Source organism: Diuraphis noxia, unplaced genomic scaffold, assembly GCF_037042655.1.
Source record: "Diuraphis noxia isolate RWA-SAM2 unplaced genomic scaffold, SU_Dnox_SAM2 contig0001, whole genome shotgun sequence".
In the NCBI taxonomy this organism is placed as follows: Eukaryota; Metazoa; Arthropoda; class Insecta; order Hemiptera; family Aphididae; genus Diuraphis; species Diuraphis noxia.
In genome coordinates, this window is record NW_028301711.1 from 66036341 (window position 1) to 66059561 (window position 23221).

Consider the following 23221-nt stretch of genomic DNA (forward strand, 5'->3'; position numbering starts at 1 on the left):
TCATAGGTATTTGCAATTTTCGATCATTATTAGTTTTTTTTTAAATTAATATCGATAAAAATGTATTTAAGCTTGAAAATTTAATACAAGGCTCTTAACATATTGTTACATTAGCAATTGAAAAATAAAATAAATTAATAGTCACAATTTTTTTTTTTATAAGCATTCAAAGTTTGAATTTTGACAACATATTATGTAAAAATCACGAAAATTCGTAAATTATTTTATGCTAGAAATTCATAAAAAATTTTCCTTTTATATCTCAGATTTAAAAATTTAATACAAGATTCCTTAAAAGTTTTTCAATTTTTATCACAAATAAAAAGTCCACCGAAAATTCAAATTAAATTTTTATGAGCGATTGAAATTTAAATTTTTACAACATTGGATTTTCACTGGATTTCACATTTAGCGATTTTCTTATTTTGGTGTAACTCTAAATGAGCGCAGATACTTGAAATTTTCACTGAATGTTTATATAGGCATTTTATATATTCCATAAAATTTTCAAAATATTTTGATTTGTTTTGAGCTGTTTACTGACATTTTAATTTTTCAACTTTTTTAGTTTTTTTTTTTCTATAAATATCGATAAAAATTTATTTGTTGGGTAGAAAAGCTTGAAAATTTAATACAAGGCTTCTAACACATTTTAACAATAGCAGTTAAAAAATATTAAAAATACATAGGCACAATTTTTTTTTACAAACAATCAAATTTTAATTTTAACAACATACGTAAAAATCACGAAAATTCGCAAATTATTTTCAACTTCAGTAGCTTTTCCGGTTGGAAAGTGAATCTAGTTGGTGTGTTTGGGAATTCAAATTTTAAATTACAACAAAAAAAAATTAAGGAAAACGGAAATTTTTACGCAAAATAAACTTTCGAGAAAATCGAATTTTGATATTAGTGATCTTTTTAAATCTAAGATTTGAAAATTCAATACAAGATTCTACATGAATTTGGCTAATTTTATCGAATAAAAAATTTCTAACAGAAAGTCAAATTAAATTTTTATGAGCATTTGCATTACAACATTGAATATTCACTTAATTTCTCATATAAGGACCTACCGATATTCTTATTCGTTTGTGAATAACTATTGAAACTTGAAATTCACACCATATCAATTCTTACACTTGATAAAATGTTCAAATATTTCAACAATTTTTAAGTTGTTTATAGATATTTGAAATTTTCCGTTTTTTTAGATTTTTAGTATTTAAACCTCAATAAACTTTTATTCGCTGGATCACAAAACTTAAAAATTTAATTCAAGGTTATTATTTAGGTTCTCCATAAGTTAGTATAATAGCAGTTGGAAAATATTAAAATACATAGGTAATTTTTTTTATATATAACTGTTTATTGTTCAAATGTTGACATGTTTTAATTTTATAGTTAAGAATTGAGTGTAATAAAAAAGTGGTAAATTCTGCTGCGAAAAAAATCTAAAAACTATCAAACATAATTTTATTTTATAATTATTTTAAGTTGAAATTTGGATTAAATTACATATTGAATAATCAAGAATAACAATTTTAGTTATATTGTTATATTACTTGTAATTTAAAAAGATTCGTGGCCCGTGGGTGCTTAAATTTCTGGAGTATACTTTATATTCTAATATTAATATTTAATAACGTTAATGACTTATATTAATACTTTATAGTAAATTGTATATTTACCTACTCGGGTAGGTACCTACATAATGAATTTGATTTGATTAGTTTGGAATTTATTTTAAATGTATATTTACATTTTTTTTTTTTTTTTTATGAAATAATAACAATATAATTATTATTATATAATTAATTAATATTATAAGTATAACATATCCTGGACCAGACTAACAAACTGTCTTCACTCAGAATCGTTTTCCGTATACAATGATACAGGGGGACTTAAGTTCTTTGCTTGGGGGGGATATTTTTTTGTATGTATATATTTACGCTATAATAAAATTAGGCAGAAAGTGTTTATATAATATAGCAATAGCAAGAATTTGTGTATTAAGTACATTATTATTTAGAGTAAAAATTAACAGTGTATTTACTATTTATATAATACATAAAAAAATATATACAAATATTAATATTAATGAAATAAAAAAATAGGTAAGTATCTGGTATATATAGCCTTGAAAATAGGCATATTTTTGGAAAGTTCAAATCCTGAAATAAAATGATTAAGAATTGTAATATTACTATTGCAGTTTTGATTCTAATAAGGTTTATATTAGAAATTTAAATTACCTTTATTGTTGTTACTTATAACTTATAAAACCGTGTTTTAGATTAAAATATTATCACATAATAATTAATATGATACAATAGTTATACATGATTAAATCAATGAAAATATTTGACAAAATAAAGAGTAACATGTCTTGGGGGGGGGGGGGGCATGGGCATAATGGCCCCTGTTAAAAGCAGTCCCTGTAATGATATCATGTAATTGAATTAAAATTTAATACCATCCATTACAGTAAACTACTTGCAACCTACTGTACAGCAGAGCGATATCCTCTTACCCACCATTTTCTTGAATATGTTATGTAGTTATATAGTATTATTCATAAACGTGTGCAGACTTAGTTCTTTAAATCGCAATGGAATAATAATACTACACATATAAGACTTTAAGTTTAATTTTGAGTGATTATTCAAGACGTTCTAAAAACGAGACGAATTGGTTCGAATCGCCTAATGTGTTAAGTAAAAAGTGAGATGGTACTTAATGTATATTAAAACGATGTTTTAATTGAAAACTTTTACATATTCTAATATAAATTATATAAAAGGAAATATTAAAGGAAAAAATAAAAAGTTAAGGTTAAAAAATGATGATTTATTTCACTTGCAATAGCATTTATCTTATTAGTTATTGCTAATAACTTATTAGTTATCACGTGATTAGTTGACGTAGTCAGACCTTATTAGTGAAAAAAACGTCGGTAGTATTAAAAATATACGAGTTTATTGTTTTTCAACCCCAACGAATCATATTTAAATTAAAAAGTGATTGTTATATGCCACTGTGGTGGAATCTACCAAATGTAATTATATACTTACTAGACTAGATAATTACCTATTTGTTTTACATTTAATTGTAAATTATTATAAATATAATATAATATACCTCTATATAAGTCTGAATACAAATTATCACCTATGCTTTTATATAATTTATTATAATTTAATTATTAAATTATTATATTATTTTCATGGGTATTATTTCCACTGGTTTTTTTTTCTACTGAGTATTATTTCCACGGGTATTTTTACCAGTGGGCATTTTTTACAAGGTATTTTTTCAATGGTTATTTTTTCCTCGGGTGTTTTTTCCAATTACCCTGTGGTGTGTATCTTGCACGGATTCTTAATCTTAATTTCTGATTTTCGACTTAAGGATATCTTATTCTTCTCCTCTAAAATATAATATTTAAATCGAGTGTTGTATGTACATATGCATGGGTAGCACCGCCCATTTCGGTTTTGTCCCTATCTATAGTTTTTCTCGCGTTGTTTCCAAAAGCTTAAATACGTAAGGCTGAAAAAAAGTCAGTGAACGGTAATAATAATAATATATGATGTGAATTAACCGGAAATACGGATAAAAAACGTTGGTTTAATCTTTTATGGTCGAAATTCGATTAATCACAAATCGGAGCCGCACATAGTGCACCCACTTACATAATGTATATTATATACATTGTATATATCATACGATTATAGCGCGTCATTTATTCCATTAGTTACACAAATATATAGGTACACACAATACTTTAAGGTGGGAGGGGTGACTTATCGAATGGCAGTCGCTATTGTGTGCTCGGGCAAACGTATAAAAGCTACTATAATACGGTGATGGGGGTGTGGAATTTCGACGAAACGTTTTGTACTGCAAAGGGCGACGTGTGCGAAAAGACTATATAGCGCGGGGATAAAAGACTTGCTGCCGGATAACGTTTGGTCTGCAGGAGCAGGAGCAGTACGAGGCGGCGGCGTGAAGAGAAAATGTGTAGCGAGAGAATAGCGTTTCCGTCTGGCGACGGTGAAAAACGGTTGGACGACGCGCGCACGCGCCCGACACAAAGTCCCGCTGCAGCCGGCGTCGGCGGCGCGCGCGGCGTGTATTTCCGATATACACCGTGAGCGCAACGACGGCGCGTAAATGGCACACCGGTGGTGGCGATTTTTCGGCGCTCTCCGTTTGCTGACGAGCACGCGAGCGCGCGCACGCGTTCACGCACACACACGCACACACGCTTCGCCACACCGTGTAACGCTCTCTAGCCGCCGTTACTGCACATGTATATATAAATAAATACTCATCGGTGGGTGACGAAGGGCGGCAGGTGCTGACTGGCGGTTGGTGGCGGTGGACCCTGCGCGGGGCGAGGCGGCGGACACACCATAATACGCGGGTTAGGGAAACGCGAGCGCGAATCTACGCCACCGCCGCCGCCGGTCGCAACACACGATTTACGGGGCCATACGCGCACGCACACCGGACGCAGCACGACGTGGTACGACCGCGAGACGACGACACCGCGCGACCGACGGTTTCGTTTCGGCGGATTTTCGTCGGGTGAAAAAATTTCCAGTAAAACCGTCACACTCGTGTCGACAACAGGCCGAACACCGTCCCCGGACGACGACGATAACATTAACATTATTTCATCAGACCCACCAACGCCGTCCTTCGGTCGCATTTTCACTGGCACTTTGAGGACCCTCCGCGGTGTATATATACATATATGTACAATATTATATCGGAATAAATTTGATTTTTTATTGAACTACCAAACGGCCGGCACTGGCAGTAAATCGCCGGAAACAAAACAAGCACACCGCGACCCATTATAGTAATAAAATATTTCGAAAAAATATCGATTTTCCAAAACTCGCAGCAACTTTCTTTGCCACTATAATCGCCGTCGACACGTTATAGTGGTGCAGGTGGTGGTCGTCGTTTCAAAATTATAATGTATGCGTAATATCATCCAAAACTTTCGATAATCAGTATCGTTGCTAAGCCGGTCGCGGCTCTGTCCAAAGCGATTGTAATATTCACCACATTGACGATGTTTAAGCGATACAGCCATAACGAGATGTCTGTCGTGATTTTGTGCAGGTAATTTTTATTTTTTATAATTGTAATTATTTTTACTTTTGTTGCGATTGTTGTTTTTATCTTATTAGGTTTTTTGAGAAATTCAAAGAATAGAAATTTGTGTGAGGGGGGTTCACATTAAGCGCCGACGGTGGTTTAAAGTTGTATTAGAATTTTGAAAATCTAATACTTTTAATAATTTAATCAACAAAATGAAAAAAATAAATATTACTCATCGAACATAATACAACATAATTATTATTCCTAACTATAAAATATTATAATATTATCTATTGTTTATATTATAATATTATTGTTGTCAACTGTGTAATAATGTTTTCAAATGCTATTCATTATAACGATAACGATAATTACAATTTATGTAAGCTAATTTATTTACGTATTATTTCAATATAAAACATACATTGTACAATATTAATTAATATAATATCACAATAATTATAGTATTGTGATAATAAACATCTTGCGTTATGATTGCGACAGTGAATTGTCTAAGTGTACATTAAAATGTAAGCACTCCGTTAAATTCAATTCAATTCAATCAAATTATACTATTTTTATATATATATATATATAGTAGGTAAGTAGAAAGCAGGGCATTTTTAGTGACATTTTACTAGGTGTCCACTTTAAAAAAAAAAATTAGCTCACCTTTATTAATTAAAAAACAAACAACAAATTATAAAATAATTATATAATATAAACATATAACAAATATTAATTAAATTATATTATATTATATTACCTAGGTACCTATCAATTATTACAATTTTTAAGGTGATATAAGGTAATAAATGAAGGTAATTATTGGGCATAACATAAATAATGTTTTAAATTTTGTTTTTTTCAATAAATAAATAGATACCTAGGTAGGTCTGTCAAAATATTTCAGTTGGTACTTCAAAATGTATTTTACTTTTTTACAGTAAGTATATGCAATAAATAAATTGTGGAGTATTCATCTTAATATGAATTACTCTATACTTTATACTGATCATAAAAACATAACATGTTGAGATGAAAAATTTACCTCATTACTGCTACTTTCATTTTTATTTGTCTTTGATTTTTTGTTGAAATAAAACAGACAACAGTAAATTCTTTTTTCTTTTTTCCATCGTTAAATTTCAAAATGTATTAATTTTAATATTAAAATTACGACGTGTTTATTCTTTACACTACGTAATTCAAATTTTAAACTTTATAATGTGATAATAAATAATGACAATTAAAACAGATTAGATAGATAATAGTATCACAGAACAGATGAAATTACTTCAAATCGGAACGGATGCTCTCCGAAAAGTCTGATAACCACCTAAAGTGACCAGTTTTGTCTTGCAATAAAACTATTTTTATTTTCCGATGATTAAGTTTAAAAAAATTAAATCTGAAATAAATAATTAATAATATTACCAACTAACAATCGTTAGATACAGGATATCAGGACACCCAGTGGGTGAATTATTTCATTACTGGGTGTCCAACTAGTCTTAACTGGGTGTCCATTTGGACACAGAAAATATACTTTTAAAATGCCCTGGTAGAAAGTACCTACATATTACATTATAAATGCAGTAATTTTACAAGATAATTTTTTCAAACGCTTTTAATTTGAGTGACTTATTTTTTAAATATGATGATAACTATGATACTAATTAATATAATGGATGTTAGGTACATTAGTTACACTTTTGTTTGTATTTTATCATATTATGCTTATTTATCATTTTAGTTGTAAGTAGTTGAACAAACTTGATTAATACTGAAAAAAATCAGTGCTCGAAAATGTCTTTAAAAAGGGGACTAATTTACGAATCAATTTCATCTTGTTAAAAAGTAACAAAAACCTTTCCCGTTCCTAAATATTCGGAATGATTTGAAATATTTTCGTTCAATAATAATTCGTTTATCTATGTATGCAGTAAACAACTAAAGTTTAATCGTACCGAAAAAAAGATATTGCAATATTGAATTAATAGCCACATACTGTTTACATATTAAAAACTTAAAATAATAACAAATAATCAGTTATAATATTGTTAATAAAACATTTTCCTCAACATTTTCGTACTCGGTTTTCTAGTCGCTGACTATGTCCCACCAATAAGACCGCGGCGACTCACTCAATTTTTTGTAAACATCGTCAATAATGATTGGCATAAATCAGAATTTTAAGCAAATTTTAATAATTATAACATATTGAAACCAGTGGCGGTGACGTTGGTGGTTGTATAACGCATTATATATGTATATATATGTTACGGTAAAAGTACGAATACCGGTTAAACCTAGGATTTAGAGGTAAATCCTAGGTTTCGTCGACTACTGTTGGTAAAACCTAGGATACACAACATCGTTTGGTCAAACCCCGAATGATTTTTATAGTTCGGACTTTTACAAACGAGATTTGGTAAATCTTAGGATAAACAATCAGTGTTAGTAAAAGTCCAAAAATTTTTACCAAATTTATTAATTATTATTATTATTTAAGTTTATTAGGTAGGTACCTACTACCTAGGCACTACATGCCTATAATATATTAAATACACACATTTATATTATTGTTATATATTATGACAACTAAACTGCGATCGGCTTTTTTCTTGATTATCATAATTATTATTATTTAAGTATTGACTTTGGGAATTTTCATTTCGATTTTCATATACATCATGATAATGGAAAACCTTGACACGTGTACCTAAATATTCATACAATCAAATCACTATCAATACAATCAATAAATTAGCCAAAAAGGTACCTAGATATGTGATAAGTCGATCGAAGTAAAGTTGATGCCCGCACATTAATGGCTAAGGTGTTACAAGTTGTGGATGGAGATTTTTATCGCCTGAGTACAAAAGCGAGAACACTCTCACGACTGTTCACTCGCAATCAGTTCACCTTATGTGAAGAAAATTTTCTAGAATCGGCAATTATACCAGATAATGTAATTGGTATTCGACAAGCAGTATCGCAACTGTCTTTGACTGGTGGACAAGGACTAATAAGGTGTGACTGTTTGAAAAATATGTGTAACAAACAGATGTAAATGCCGATCCAAAAATGTATTGTGCAATTCGAGATGTCACAGTAGCCAAGCCTGCACAAATAAATAATTTAATAATAAAATAATAATAAATTTAATCATAATAAAAATAATATACTAGTAAAAATGTTCCTAGTGCATTTAATATGTCAATTTTTGCATTAGTATTTAATAATAATAACAACAATAATAATAAACAGCATTACAGCAATAATATTGTGTAATAATTATATAAATTTGTTGTCATAATATATAACAATAATATAAATGTGTGTATTTAATATATTATAGGCATTTATGTAGTACCTACCTAAATAAACTTAAATAATAATATTTTTAACTTATATAAGCTTAAATAATAATAATAATAATAATTAATAAATTTGGTAAAAATGTTTGGACTTTTACTAACACTGATTGTTTATCCTAAGATTTACCAAATCTCGTTTGTAAAAGTCCGAACTATAAAAATCATTCGGGGTTTGACCAAACGATGTTGTGTATCCTAGGTTTTACCAACAGTAGTCGGCAAAACCTAGGATTTACCTCTAAATCCTAGGTTTAACCGGTATTCGTACTTTTACCGTAACATATATATATATTGGAAAAATATCTTAAGAAAAAATATAAAATCTTTTTAAAAGTTATTTAAATTTCCTATTACTAAGAATAAATTAATGAATACAGGAACAAAACAATCATTCATATTCCTCTAAAAATTGAACGACTTTATAATATTTTCCTTCACACGAATTATTTTCCTGATAATGATAATTTACTGATAATTAAACAAAAACAATGAAACGAGTTCCTTCCATGCAATACATAATAATATATGCAAATATGATATTTATATTTCATGGTAATTTTTAATTCTCTATTCATTTAAAACATTTTTTTTAAATGTCAAAAACAATTAAGTAGGTATAGTTAAATTTTTAACAAATTATCAAATGTTGGTTATTTATGGTTATATATTGGTTAATATTTAATATTGCTGAATTTACAAAAACGTATGATTGTTATTTAACAATTTTTTATATTTTCCCACCATAATAAATACGTACAACAATTTTAAATCGAATGAGAGAGTAATAAATCCGAGAATAACAAAGTTATATTTTTAAAAGCCAAATTTGAAATTAAAATGCAATAACTAAAGTACCTAGGTAGGTACATTATTTCCACATATGTTTGATATTACTGTTTAATGATTTTTTTTTTTTTTTTAACAATAAAAGTTTTTACTAAAAGCTTATAAAATAAAATATGACCTATTATACATCATTTAGCATTTGGTTTACGTGATGATACATTATTATTATTTATATTTGCCTACTACCTATAAAATAAAAATCTCGATAAAAATTGATTTGATTTTCTCATTGAGAATATGTATTATTACGTTAACCGTTTGATTATTGGCTGTATTTAAATAATAATGTTTAAGTTAATCAACTATTTATGTTTGAAATTTTATCAACGTAATCTGAAGAAAAAAATAGAATTTAATACATTCGACAATTGTCTACACTTGGCGTACACTAAATTCGAATTTTCCCTGTGTAAAATTGGAAGATTACGTTGTTTAGTAGTTCGATGGTCATTGCCAAAAGGGCTTATTGCCAAACACTTCAGTGAAAAATTATTTTCCAAACACGTTTTCATGTTGAACATTATTATCAACAAGATTTTTATCTATTATTTGTTTAAATATGACAGTCAAAAAATAAACCAAAGAAATAGAGTATGTCGCTATGACAGTGAGGTATTACTGATTTTGAATCAAAAATAAAATGCTATGCTTACTCATATGATATTTTCATTTTATGAAGTATATTAGACAAAGTTATCAAATTGTAAATATGTACATTTTAAAATGCATGAACTATATATAAATTTCTAAAACTAGCTCCATACGACTTATTCAACTAGTAATTTATTAGGCACATTACACACGTAAGTAATATTTATTTTAAATGCATTTTAATTGTTTTAATACTTGCATTCATATTAATTTACCTAATCAATGTTTTACTGTAGTGTAAATGAAAAATTATATTTTTATAGTTTTATATTTTTGATTTTTGATTTTGAATAATTTGCCGTCAGGTGATGAACGATAAATAATTTTAGCCGTTTGCCCATGAACGCGTTATATTAAAATTGTAATCATATTATTTAGCATTTAAAATTGGTGCCTACCTACTTAGTTAACATATAATTTAATATTGACGCAAATACTAACCAGTAATTGTAAAAGGAAATCGCACTGTAATTTTAGTTTAATAAACGTAGCTTTTATTTAACTCGTTGGTTTTTTGTCTTTATTTATAATGCTTACGTGGTGGCATAATGAGTTTACTGCTGTTTGTACGATAGTGTGTCTTAAATGTATACCGAGAGTTTAAAAAGATCTCAATCTGCTACCTGTGTTACAACTTACGGTTTACAAAACAAAACATTTCGTTTTAATGGGGAGTAAAAAAATAAATTTTTCTTTCTGTTTTACAAATGACAATGTAGGAGAAAATTACGTTTGTATAAAATGGTTTACTATTCACTAAAAATGTGAATGTTTAATAATCGAACAAAACAATATGCCTGAAGTTCATAATTTTGTTCATATATTTATGATGTACTAATCATATATAATAGTGTTCGTTTGAAATATAACTTAAGTCCGCTGGCCTTCAGAAAGATAGAAGCAAAAAAAAACTAATGAATTCCATTAAATGAAAGTATTTATTTACTCTGAAATAAATTGATCAGTAAAACATTACGGGTATTAAGCTCAATGTATTAAGGTACCTACCTAAATTATCGAGCGTTAAAAAAGCGAAACACAAAACATGTCAACTCTGTACGAATATACTAAAATCCTTTGAAATCGGTTGTTTAAATCTGGAAAAAATTCCACTTTAGTCGTAATGTAGAAAACCATCAATTGCATGTTTAGGTGCCTGAATAAATCCTGACACTATTGATAATTTTAATCACTGAACGTCAATGTGTCATCATGAAGATCCGTGAACAATGAATTATTTTCTATTCGGTTGAACTTAAAAGCTAACCCAGATGGTCAGAGTTAACCCGAGTGAAAAGCGTTTTAAAATCCTTAAATTAAAAATATACGCTGTATAAATTGTATATGTTAAGTTTTTAATTAACAAAAAAGGAATTTTTGTACTTAACGATTCAAATATAATTTTAAATTAAATAATTCTACTAAAAGCAACAGATAAATTGAAATTTCTTAATAATATATACTTTTCATTAAATTATACATTATCACATAAGACATAATTCACATCCAAATCTATTAAGTAGGTATTCATAAACGTGAATTAAACATTAGTACTTACCCAATTATTTTCACGTGGCACTTAGTAATTGTATATTAATTTTTTTAAAGTTATGTCGAGTGTTAAATTGTTTTAATATACACCTAATACCTACCATGATTTTATTGTTTGTCAATTTATTTATTTTTATTTTTGATTCATTTTTCCAATGGAATTATTGGGTAAGTTATAGTGGCTAAATCATTTTTTACGTACTTATTTGTATATATATATATATATATAGTTTTCAAAATCAATCGGTATTTTCGAGGAAAAAGAATTTTCCTGTGTGGAGTAATCCTGTGATTATCTTTTGTAAGCTTTCATAAACTTTATGTATATCTATATGTCTATAAACACATGTTTTCGTCTTCAATTTTTATGTTGAGGAATGATTTTTTTTTGATAAAATTTCAATAATATTTTATGTTTATCACGCTATGACATTATCATCGATATTTATAACAAACTCTGTATGAAATTATATTTATGTAAATGAAATGTGATAAATGATAAATTCTATCCTAACAAAATGTAATACTTCAACTATAGATTATGGAAATACATTTACTTTACGTTTAACTCTATCGAGTTTGGTATTTAATATATTTAAAGTTTGGGATCTCATTCTGTATGCAAAATTTTAGGACGGGCATTATATTATAGATCAAGATATTTCATGACGTAACTTCTCCTTCTCCTACTCAATGACCACCATAGCTGTTATTTAATGTATAAGTAAGTAGGTTACCTGACATTTTAATAAATATTAAACAGTGCATTTTTATACATACCTACTTCAAATTAAGAGAATAATAATGTTATTATAATATTCGTTGTGTTGAGAGAAATCTAACGTTATTTATTGTAATTTAAAACCTTAGTGATGGATTATTCTTACCCAACATCATTAAATAAACTGTATAAATGTATAATAAAAAACCTTTCAAGAAACATTATAGATTTTGAGCGGAATGAGTGTGTACATTATTTTCATTTTATATTCATTTTCTAGTGTTCTATAAATGCGTCATGTTTGAATTAATTTTCAATCTTTAAAAAGCTACTGAGGGTATCTATATATTTTGTAATTTATTACTCAGGTTTATTAAAACAATATAACTATTCAAAATAACTACATTAACAATTATATCCTACCTATTTATGCAGTTATCGAGTTGTACAGTTCTTAGTTTTTTTACACTTAAAAAACTAATTACTTTTTATGAAAAAATAATTTATGTCCATATAAGTATTACCTAATAGTTATTTAACAAATTATATTAATTTATCAATTCGTTAACATATCTTGTTATTATCTATTTTACTCATATTAAAATACAACCAATTTCATGATTCAAATAAATTAAGCAAATTTAAAAATTCAAATTTGTTAATCTTTTACGTTCATATTACCTATTTATAGGTAATACTGATTGGTTTTATAATAATGTATTAGTTTTCGCGCACTTTTTCATTGACAATTTTTAGCGCATCTTAAGTACCTACATAAGATGCTTCGTAAAGTATTTTTAGATAAGTATTTAAAATGAACCATGCATTTCGCACTTGACGCATATAATTTTAAAAATATAACAAAGCTGAAAAATGTAATAAGCTATCGTTAAAAAAAATATATTGACCATATTGGGTAAATCAAATTCTAATTTCAATAATTTTTTTAAAGCCACATAAATAATTGTTTATTTCTAAATGCTTGAAATGTTAAAACGATCGTTCAAACCACTGCACTTTTATACCTAGCTTTTTTTTTTGGATCTTTGCTCGTTATTTTTGTAGAGCTCGTAGGTCGATGATAAATCATATATAATTTGTTTAGTCAGGTGTAATTTATCTGTGTTATGCATTTACATAATTTTATACTTTTAGTAATAAAACTTATATCATGATTATAACATTAGACTGTATCCTGATTATTTGTTCTATTTAATTATCGTTAAATCCACAGATAACCAATTATATTATTTTTTCACCTACTTATGTGCGCATCACGTAACTAAAATGAGTTGATGTGATATAGTTTTCTTTTTTTTTCTATAAACATTTTTATTTCATCAAAATGTTAAAAGTGAGCAATGAAATTGGTTAAATATAATGAATTTATTAATATGGAAACATTCCAATTTCATTTTCTCAAAACACTCGTACATTTTTATAATAAAATAAAAAAATAGGTTTTTTTTGCGAACGAATCAGTATTTGTTGGCTTTTTGTCGCTTTTTTTGGATGGTATCCAAAAATCTAAACTTAGTTGATCTATTCAATGAAGTCATTATTACAACCTGCATTAACAAGAAAATATTGCACTCTTAATAGATTTCGTCCATTTAAACTTTATTTGTTTAAAGGTAATGTAAAATTTATTTAAAAAAACAATAATTCCGATATTTATTGTTTAACTTTTAAATGCACTGTTATTTATTGTTATGTTTAAATCCAATGAGACGTGACTATGCGTTTTTTTAATACAAAAAAAAAAAATGATTTTACTACCTTTCAAATATAATCCATATTATTTGGAATTTTAAATGATTGTTAATTTATAAAAGAAATTATATGAATTTTGAAATAGCACTGTCAATCGACAAAATAATATGTTGACATTTAAATATATTGTGATGTATTCGGCGTAGTACCATATCATAGGTATTTCTATATTAATACTATATCAAATATAATATTGCTGTAAATAAAAAAATCATTCAGATAATAAAAGCTGTATCTCGACAAGCATTGTATTTTTACAAACCTACAGCTTATATGAGTAAGGCCGTGTTAAAAAGCGAGTAAGTCGGGGATGTCGCTGTGCTGTACAGTAGGTTACAAATGGGTTACTGTAATGGATGAAATTAAATTTGAATCAAATGATATTATATAATTGTATACGAAACATGATTCTGAGCGGAGACGGTTTATCTGCCTAGCTAGGATATATTATAGATTATTAAAATTTTCAAATCTTAGATTTAAAAATAAAAACTTTTGTGAATAATTCCTATCTAAGATAATTTGAAAATTGCCGTAATTTTTACGTATTTAGTTAAAATTTGAATTTTAAATGCTTATAAAAAAAATTACCTCTCAAAGTACCAGCTCAAGAACATTACCGTTCAGAATAGATGCTACACTTGATACTTTTGAGCAAGTTTAGTGGGAAAAAAGTGTTTACAGAATAAAGAAAAAGAAATAAACATCATTGTAAAACTAATAAATTCCTCGCTCCGCTCAGAATCTAAAATTTAACATTTGTGTAATGCGTATCGATTAAACGTTTAATATAATACATTATTATGGTAGTACTTAAATTTGAAATTTTTTGTATAAACAATTTAATAAATCCATTAAATGAGATTAAAATGTTTTTAGATATATAATTAATTTATAAATGTATTATCATTAATTTTTTTTTACGTGCATACGTTATATATTTTAAATTTTTAATATTTCTGGTTTGTAGATCGACCAATTTATTGTTGATACATATTTATTAATAATTGAATATTTATGCATGATAGGTATGCATATTTAAGCTTAGTTTTTATTTTAATTTATGATTAATTCTTCTGTTTGTGCATTCCTAAACACTACGATGGAAGTTTTAGAAAATATTAAGAAAATCTAGTTACAAAACAATTAAAAGTGTTTTTATTTAGTAGTATAAAATATCAAGTTTAAATTAAAATTTTTTTTCTCTATTTTAATTATATAATAGGTAGTATATATTTAAGTGGTATAAAAAAATTATTTATTTACTACAATTTCCTTAAGAAACTAATTTATATTATAATTTGGATTGAATTTAATTACTTAAGTTTAGTTATGAATTAAAATGATTCGTCTCATCAACTTTAATAGTTCCTCAAATTAGTTAATTTTTTTCATACACTCATTCAGCATGACTTGATCGATGCTTGAATATTTCAGTTGTTCTTTTTTGGAACCAGAGATAAATTTCAAAAGACAAGAATGGGTATAGTGAGTAGTTGGTGACATCTCATTGTGCCACCCTCCAGCAGTATTTGATGTCCTTGGCATTTCATTTAATATCCTCGACTGAACTGTCAACATTTCAATAGAATATATATATATATATATATATATATATATATATATATATATGTATATGTATATATACAGGAGAGTTTTGCTTGATTACAATGTTCTTACAAAGTCTTCATTTTTCCCAGATATAAAATCAAGTTTTATTCTTCCCTTTTCAAACAAAACAGTGATTTTTTTAAACTTGAATTGCCCAATAAGTAGGTTTTTAAAGAGGAAAAAAATCACTTTTGTTATATATTTTTTAGTTTATCACCTTGCAAAATTGAATCCATGTAAATTTAAATCGTCATATTATCACTAGACTATTTAATTTATTTGTGAACAATAAAAACTGGACACAATTAAAAGTTTAATCCATTTTTCAAAAGTCCAAATTTTAAATAATTCATTGTTTTTTCATATTTACGAATGGTATTTCTAAATATTTGATAAATTGAAGTAGACATTTAGTTTCTATTGATTAGTTTTTATAAATAATGTTAAATTTATTAATTTCACTAACTAATTACTACAGTACTTACATTTTGATGAGGTATGATCACTTTAATAAATATTTTTATTAATATTTAAATTTTCAGATGTCTTGCATGTAACAAAAAAACCTGTTATGTTACTTTAAAGTTTAAAATTAAAATATAAAAAAAACCTAGAAGTAGTATTAATAATGTTGTTACCTCTAAATTTGGCAAATGGTCAATTCGCTCTTAACATCGAAACAAATGAAACTGTACGTGAACTTTTAATTGTAAAGTATGCAATTTGTTGTTCCGCGTTCGAAATACAGATACGATTCCATCCTATTTATTTATTTTTATTAAATTAGTTATAAATTATTAGTCGATAACAGTTCCGGTAGAACCAATGTAATACCAAGCTTAACTCGGTATATTTTAATGGATTAATTTTTAAACAGATTTTGGGCTAGTAAAAGTTGTAAAATTTAGAGGCTTAATATTATATCTAGCGCTATTCGATAAGTAATAAATTATAATAGATATCCGTATATCATAATCCACGGGCACCACTATTATATTGCAGTCGTGAAATAGTGTACTTCGAGTGGGCGATTCCACCACTCCATCCGTTCTCTTAGATCTGATTTTTAAAAGACAATGTAATGTAAGATGTTATAAAATCCAAATGTTTGAAATCGTTTCATTTTCAAAGAAAAATAATGTAGATATTATAAAAATTATTATTAACTATTTATTAAAATATCGACGTGTGATAATTATAAATTTCATTTTAGATTGGATGTTAAAATTTAAGTATTACATTTTTTTTTACATAAACTATTTAAATCTTGTCATATAAAAAAAAATTATAATGTTTATCTATGGAGATTTAAAAATTATAATTGATTGACTTTATTCAACACAATTCGCAATAATAAATAACTGCTTTATATATTTGTTATTTTTTTATAACAGTTTTAAATATAAAATAATGTCCATTGATAAATCAATAATAACATTCTTTTTGCAAAAAATTGTGTCCTTCATAAAAATTAAAATTAATCACCTTAAAATATAAAATCTATTTTTTCATATTGCATATTTGTACTATAATGTGTACAAAATAATTAAAAACCACATAAATAATTCAAGTTAATGACTATATTAACAGCAAAAAATAAGCAAATTTACCATGGAACTTATTATTATAACAATTTAATAAATAACATAAATTTGTATTAAAGGCGTAATTTATAATTATATTCTATTTAAATTATTCCACTCTTACGTATTATTAAATGGCTTTAACATCTTTGTACACATTATGTGATTATTACTCATAGATTAAATAAGACTTACCGATTTGGTACTTATAAATATTTATCATGAGATTACTATCGATAATGATCATAGACATAATATAATATAATATAATATCTATATTATGTCTATGATAATGATAAAGTTATTAATTGTTTTTATAAGTTTAAAATAAATTTTGATCGTCAATTTTGTAAACAAGTCAATTTTTTAGAGTTAGGTTTCCTTTCACTTATTTCTTTATTTCTTATAAAAAATTTTGTATAAAATAAATTAAACAAATTATAATTGTGAAATTTAATAGAAAGCATAAGGTACAACCAGGTTTATTATAAAAATAATATTACCAAACAAACATCTTGGTTATTTTTTTTTTCATGCAATCGCCAACAAATTCAATATTGGCAAATAAAAATTAAGTAGTTATAATAATATAAACGTGCCCGATCCTAATGTACCTGTATGAACTACCACTTAAAAATGTAACCATATTGTAAGGATATATATATGTATTATAATATTTTTAATGCAATGATAGACTCTTTGATTGTGAAGTTGTAATCCCTTAACGTTGTGAATGTGTCATTTTATTTAAAAACAAATCCAGACTTAAAGTAGTTAAACGCTTTGTTGAAATAAATCATGTATTAATGAACTGTAATATCGATTGATAATATTTTTTTTAAATTATTTCTATAAGAAAAAAAATTCTTATAATCAACCAAAGTCAAGGATACCTAACCATTATTGGTGCTTCAAAAGGAGGTAGGTGGCACTTATAAATGTTGAGACCCACTTATATGGATATTATACAAACTGCGAAGAGTGCGTATAACATACGTAATATATTATATTTACCAATCAAAAGCAAATAAAGAAAAAACTGCGTCAACAAGACCGGAAGTGTATCCCCTTGGCGTTATAGTGACTGACAGTAAATAAAATAACCATCGCAGAATATACCTACATATCATTGACACTGTATACGACCGCGCCGTGATTGTGCCAGATGTAGTTTTTACAATATATGCATTATCAGTGTTTGGTAAGTTAATTTGAAAGAGTACCTTTTACTGTGGTCTGTGGTTGTACTATACCATTGAAGTGAAATTACTTTTATAAAAAGATTTGATATTGTTATTATTTGTTGTGCTGACTTAATTAGGTATAAATTAAATAACTATACCGACCTAATATAATCATCGAAGTTTAAACTTGACGTCAGTTGTGAAATGAATCAAAAATTATTTACAATTTTAACTTGCTTATAAATTAAAATATAAATTTTTTTTATTAGGTTCATTTGATAATATGTTAATTCGTTCCAATATTAATCATGGCCGTGTTTGATCAATTATTCAGAACGTACCTACAATTTTCCATGTTACGCGTTTGTTAAATGGAGACCACATATACGGGTGTGGTGTTATAAAGAACTACCTATTATTATTTTTATTGTTATTATATTTTTCAATAAAATATAAAATTAAATATTGAACGCATATAATTTGGTTGAATATTGTTTTTCCTATTCCACTTGATTCTTAAATGACGTGATTCCTCGCATGTTTAAGAATGGCGTAAATGGGGATCCAATCATAAATACATTTTCCCAATGATTTTTAATATAGAAGACTAACAAAAATGTATAAGAAAACATTATGTGAGATATAATTATAATTTTATATAAACATCAGAATAACATATAACTTTTCAACCACATCACAAGCGTCTAACTTATATCCGGATTTACATTTATTTGTTTTAAGTTCTAACTACAATAGAAACTGTTTAAATTGACACTGGTTGTAGTGACGTAGGTATTAGATTTGAAAATTGATTCCTATATTGTATATTCTAATAATTATTGTATCGATTATTACGACGACTGTTAATGATAATCTACCTATATGGATATATTATGAGGTAACGGTCATTTTTTGAAAAATCTTTTGTCTAAAAATATCACACATTGATTATAATACAATATTGTGTTCGTCTATTTAATTTAAAACAATATAATTAATATTCTTTATATACTTTAGGAAAAAATTTTAATTAATAAAATAATTATCAACTAATGAGTATTGGCAGATATCGAAGATGTTTATTAGATCAATAAAAAAAAATGTATATTATGTGTTCATATTAATATTAAATTTATAAATGCAAACAAGTTTTTAAATTTAACTTGAGCCTCGACAACTAAGGTTATTGGCATACATTAATACAATATTACGATATGATTTGTTAATTAGAGAAAAAATAAGAATTTAACAAAAGAAAAAAGAAAATTGAATTAGATAAGGTTTTAACAGTTTTATTTGAGTTTTCATGATTAGATCCTAGTAAATTATTGTAGGTGATTCCGTATAGACAATTGATTAAATTATAACTAATAATACCAATGAACCAGAGTTGACATTTTTAAAACATCAAGTTTAAAACACATGTTTTAAACGTTTAAAACATATATTTTAAACAGATAAATAAAATCATTCGTTTAAAACATTTTTTTTTTTAATAAATAAAAAGAAACTTATAAAAATTAATTTTACAATCATTACCAAGGGAATTAATTGATTTCATAAAATCATTGATATCGTAGGGTTGATGGTTAAATTCTGAACATTATGTCAATATGTCATAATATACTACCATATTCCTACGTGGCTAGGTTCTAAAATACTAATATTTTATCAATTAATAAGTTGAAAAACAATTAAAATAATTATGCACAAAATAAGAATGAATACAATGAACACGTTACACGACTGAACAAAGATAGGTAATAATAATTGCGGGAATACGAAATACGAATAAAGAATAAAAATAAACGTCAAACGTGAAAGTGAAACGGTCAAACATTCGAACGTTATCACTTACCAGTAATCAGTTATTAGTGTTACTGTGATACTGTGATATCAAATTGATTATTATTTATTTGGAGGTAATGTACTTCCATAGATAACAAAACCAATGAATTGGACATCAGGTTGGTTGATTAATCGGTTGGTTAGATGTAAAACGAGTTTTAACTTTCATTTAATATTAAACAATAAAACAAGAGTTTTAAACAGTTTAAAACAGTTAAAAACATTTAAAAAAACATTTAACAACAAACATGTTTAAAACATAAAAATCATGTTTAAAACATAAAAAACTGTTTTTTTGTTTATTTAAAAACAACATGTTTTTTACCAACGCTGCTATGAACCAATAAAATTATGATATATTATCAGAAACATTACTTTCTGGTTTTGGGCGACATTGATAAAACGTATTAATTTGTTGAGTCAAACAATGTTTCATAATAATACATTTATATAACATTATAATATAATAAAATTACTAATGTATGTTACTTCAAATTAACATCAAAGGTAACAACTATATCAAGTAACTTAGGTACGTTATGTCATTATAGTTACAACTTACTAGTTACTTTCTGCCGCTCGTTCTGAAGCTCGGAGATAGATCAAAAACAGTAATTATAGGTGCTTGGAAATAAAATATTAATAGTACGTTTCATTTACATTTATTGTCTGCGTCTTTCAAGTTGTTCACGTTTAGTTCGTAAGTTTTTAGATTAGAGAGACGAGCACTTACGCCGTGTTGAATTTTTTTAGGAATATTAATTAAAAGTAATATTTTTTAGTGTACATTCACTTATTAACAGGTATGTGAATTTATTGAAATATTTAATTATTATTAAATCTTCAACTTCTTCAAAAAATCTTATATTTTATCTGTTTAAGTTAAATAACTTATGTTTATTAATAGTAAACACCTATCCAAATAAATTAAATATTTTTTAGATATTTTTAAATAAAAATAATTTAAAAGCAAAGTTTTTTCTTTTCAATAAACAAAATTTTAATTTTGTAGCTTTTTTCATAGTTTCATAATTAGTTCCAACACTTAAGTAATGATATCATTTTTTTAATATTATTATTACTCTATAATATATTTATAATCTACAAACATAATATTACAATAAGTATATAATTATTATGATGGCATTACTGCATTAGTACTAGACGTGACAAGCGTGAGGGAAGGAACATCTAGTGACACTACTTCCACTAGTAATGAAATCATGATATTTTTTTCATATTTATTGCCTATTAACTAAAAAGTCTCACATACGTATATTCAATTTAATATTTACATCTAAAATGTAAAAATATTTTTCTTGGGTATATTTAATGACATATTAAATTTAACTCGAAGTAACTCGCATATATTTGTCGTTTTTTATAAACTTAATAACTTAATAAGAGCTAGTAACAAAATAAAGCATATTTTTAATTGTTATATAATATTATAGGTAAGCGATGTTTTCGGGAAAAAATAATTGAACATATACGTACCAATTATTATTGATAAGTACGGTATTAGTAATACAAAAATAAATTACTACGAAGGCGGGCTGATAAATGTATTGTAAATTAAATTATCTTTATTTACATACTATTATTTTTCAACATAACTACCTTTTAGACTTTCTATAGTGATATTATATTTCTGTAAACAATTTATAGGTTGAGAAATTCCGTTCAAATACAATTCTTTGGCTTGAACATTGAACTATTGTTTAACTTCAGCTATACATTTCTGGTAAGAATTGTTTTTTTTATCATTGGGAAATCGAAAAAAAATCACATGTAGCCAAATCTAGGCTGTACTTAGGGTGGATTTGGAATGACTTGAAATCCCAGTGATTCAATTATTGCTGTCATTGTGTCACGACATTTACAATAACCTATCCTAACTATTCGTTGTCGTTTTAGTCGATAAATTAACCATCCAAGATATGTTTGACTTGTTTATGAAGAATAAAATTGCACTTGTCTACAATATCTTTTAAACTCATAAATAATGTAAACGAAGTTTTGAATATCACACCCTCGAAATTTATATTGTTGATTTTGATATTTTCTTTTTCGTGTAAACATACCTGGACTGTCAACTTGCACGAGAATGTTATGTTTCAAATGCCTGTGGTACATTTTGAATGAAGAAGATTGATGTACTATTTTTATTTTTTTTTACTCACTTAATAACCTAAAGTTTTGCTTTCAATTAATTTACTTAAGTTTTTTATTTATTAATTCATTAAATTGTATAGGTAGTTGAATTGTTTACCAGTAAATGGTCTTCTATATTTATTGTGAAATGTCCATTTTTTGTATCATTGTACGTAGCATTTCAATAGTTATGTTTGTATGCCGTACATTGTGAAACTCGCGTATTACACGCAATTATTTTTGCAGCCTACTTAAAAATGTTTTTAATTTATTTTTATTTGTAGCGTATTAATCATTTTACTTTCATTGTTGTATTTTCTCAACGTAAGTATTTTTGTTGTTTACCTAAATACCTGTGTTTGACAATTTTCCTATCCTTTTTTCTCCCTAAGAATGGGTTGCGAAATATGTCTTTGTATTGCAATATTGGATGGAAAATATTTTTTAAGTTTCCTAAATAAAAAATAAATATAATAAAATATTGCTAAATAAATTATAAAAAAAATCCAATAAGTAGTATCAAAGGTATTGATTCGAACTATTGACAGTATAATATTCAAATATTATTATTGAAGTAAAAAATTATTTATATTCGTGGAGTGTCAGACAAGCAGTAAGTATTAACAATTAGATACTAAAAAGCAATACAATGTTTGTATTAGAAATTTTTTGTAAAGATTTCATTTTGAATAATGTGATTTCTATATAATGTTGATACGGGATCGATTTTTCAGGTTGATTACTTGTACAATCCGCGTACTCAGGCAATTTTTAATTTGGGTCGTATATGAGTGT

At 26.3% G+C, this 23221-nt stretch overlaps 1 protein-coding gene across 2 annotated transcripts in view; it reads left to right on the forward strand.

Annotated features, from left to right (window-relative positions):
• Positions 1–4489: 4489 nt before the first annotated feature.
• Positions 4490–23221, forward strand: part of LOC107168652 (galactosylgalactosylxylosylprotein 3-beta-glucuronosyltransferase P-like) — an 89773-nt gene continuing 71041 nt past the window's right edge. The window contains exon 1 of one of the 2 annotated variants that reach the window (XR_016189522.1): positions 4490–5142. The gene's annotated coding sequence lies outside the window, so the exon portion shown is untranslated. The remainder of the gene's footprint in view (positions 5143–23221) is intronic. The other variant, XM_089216420.1, reaches the window with a different exon arrangement.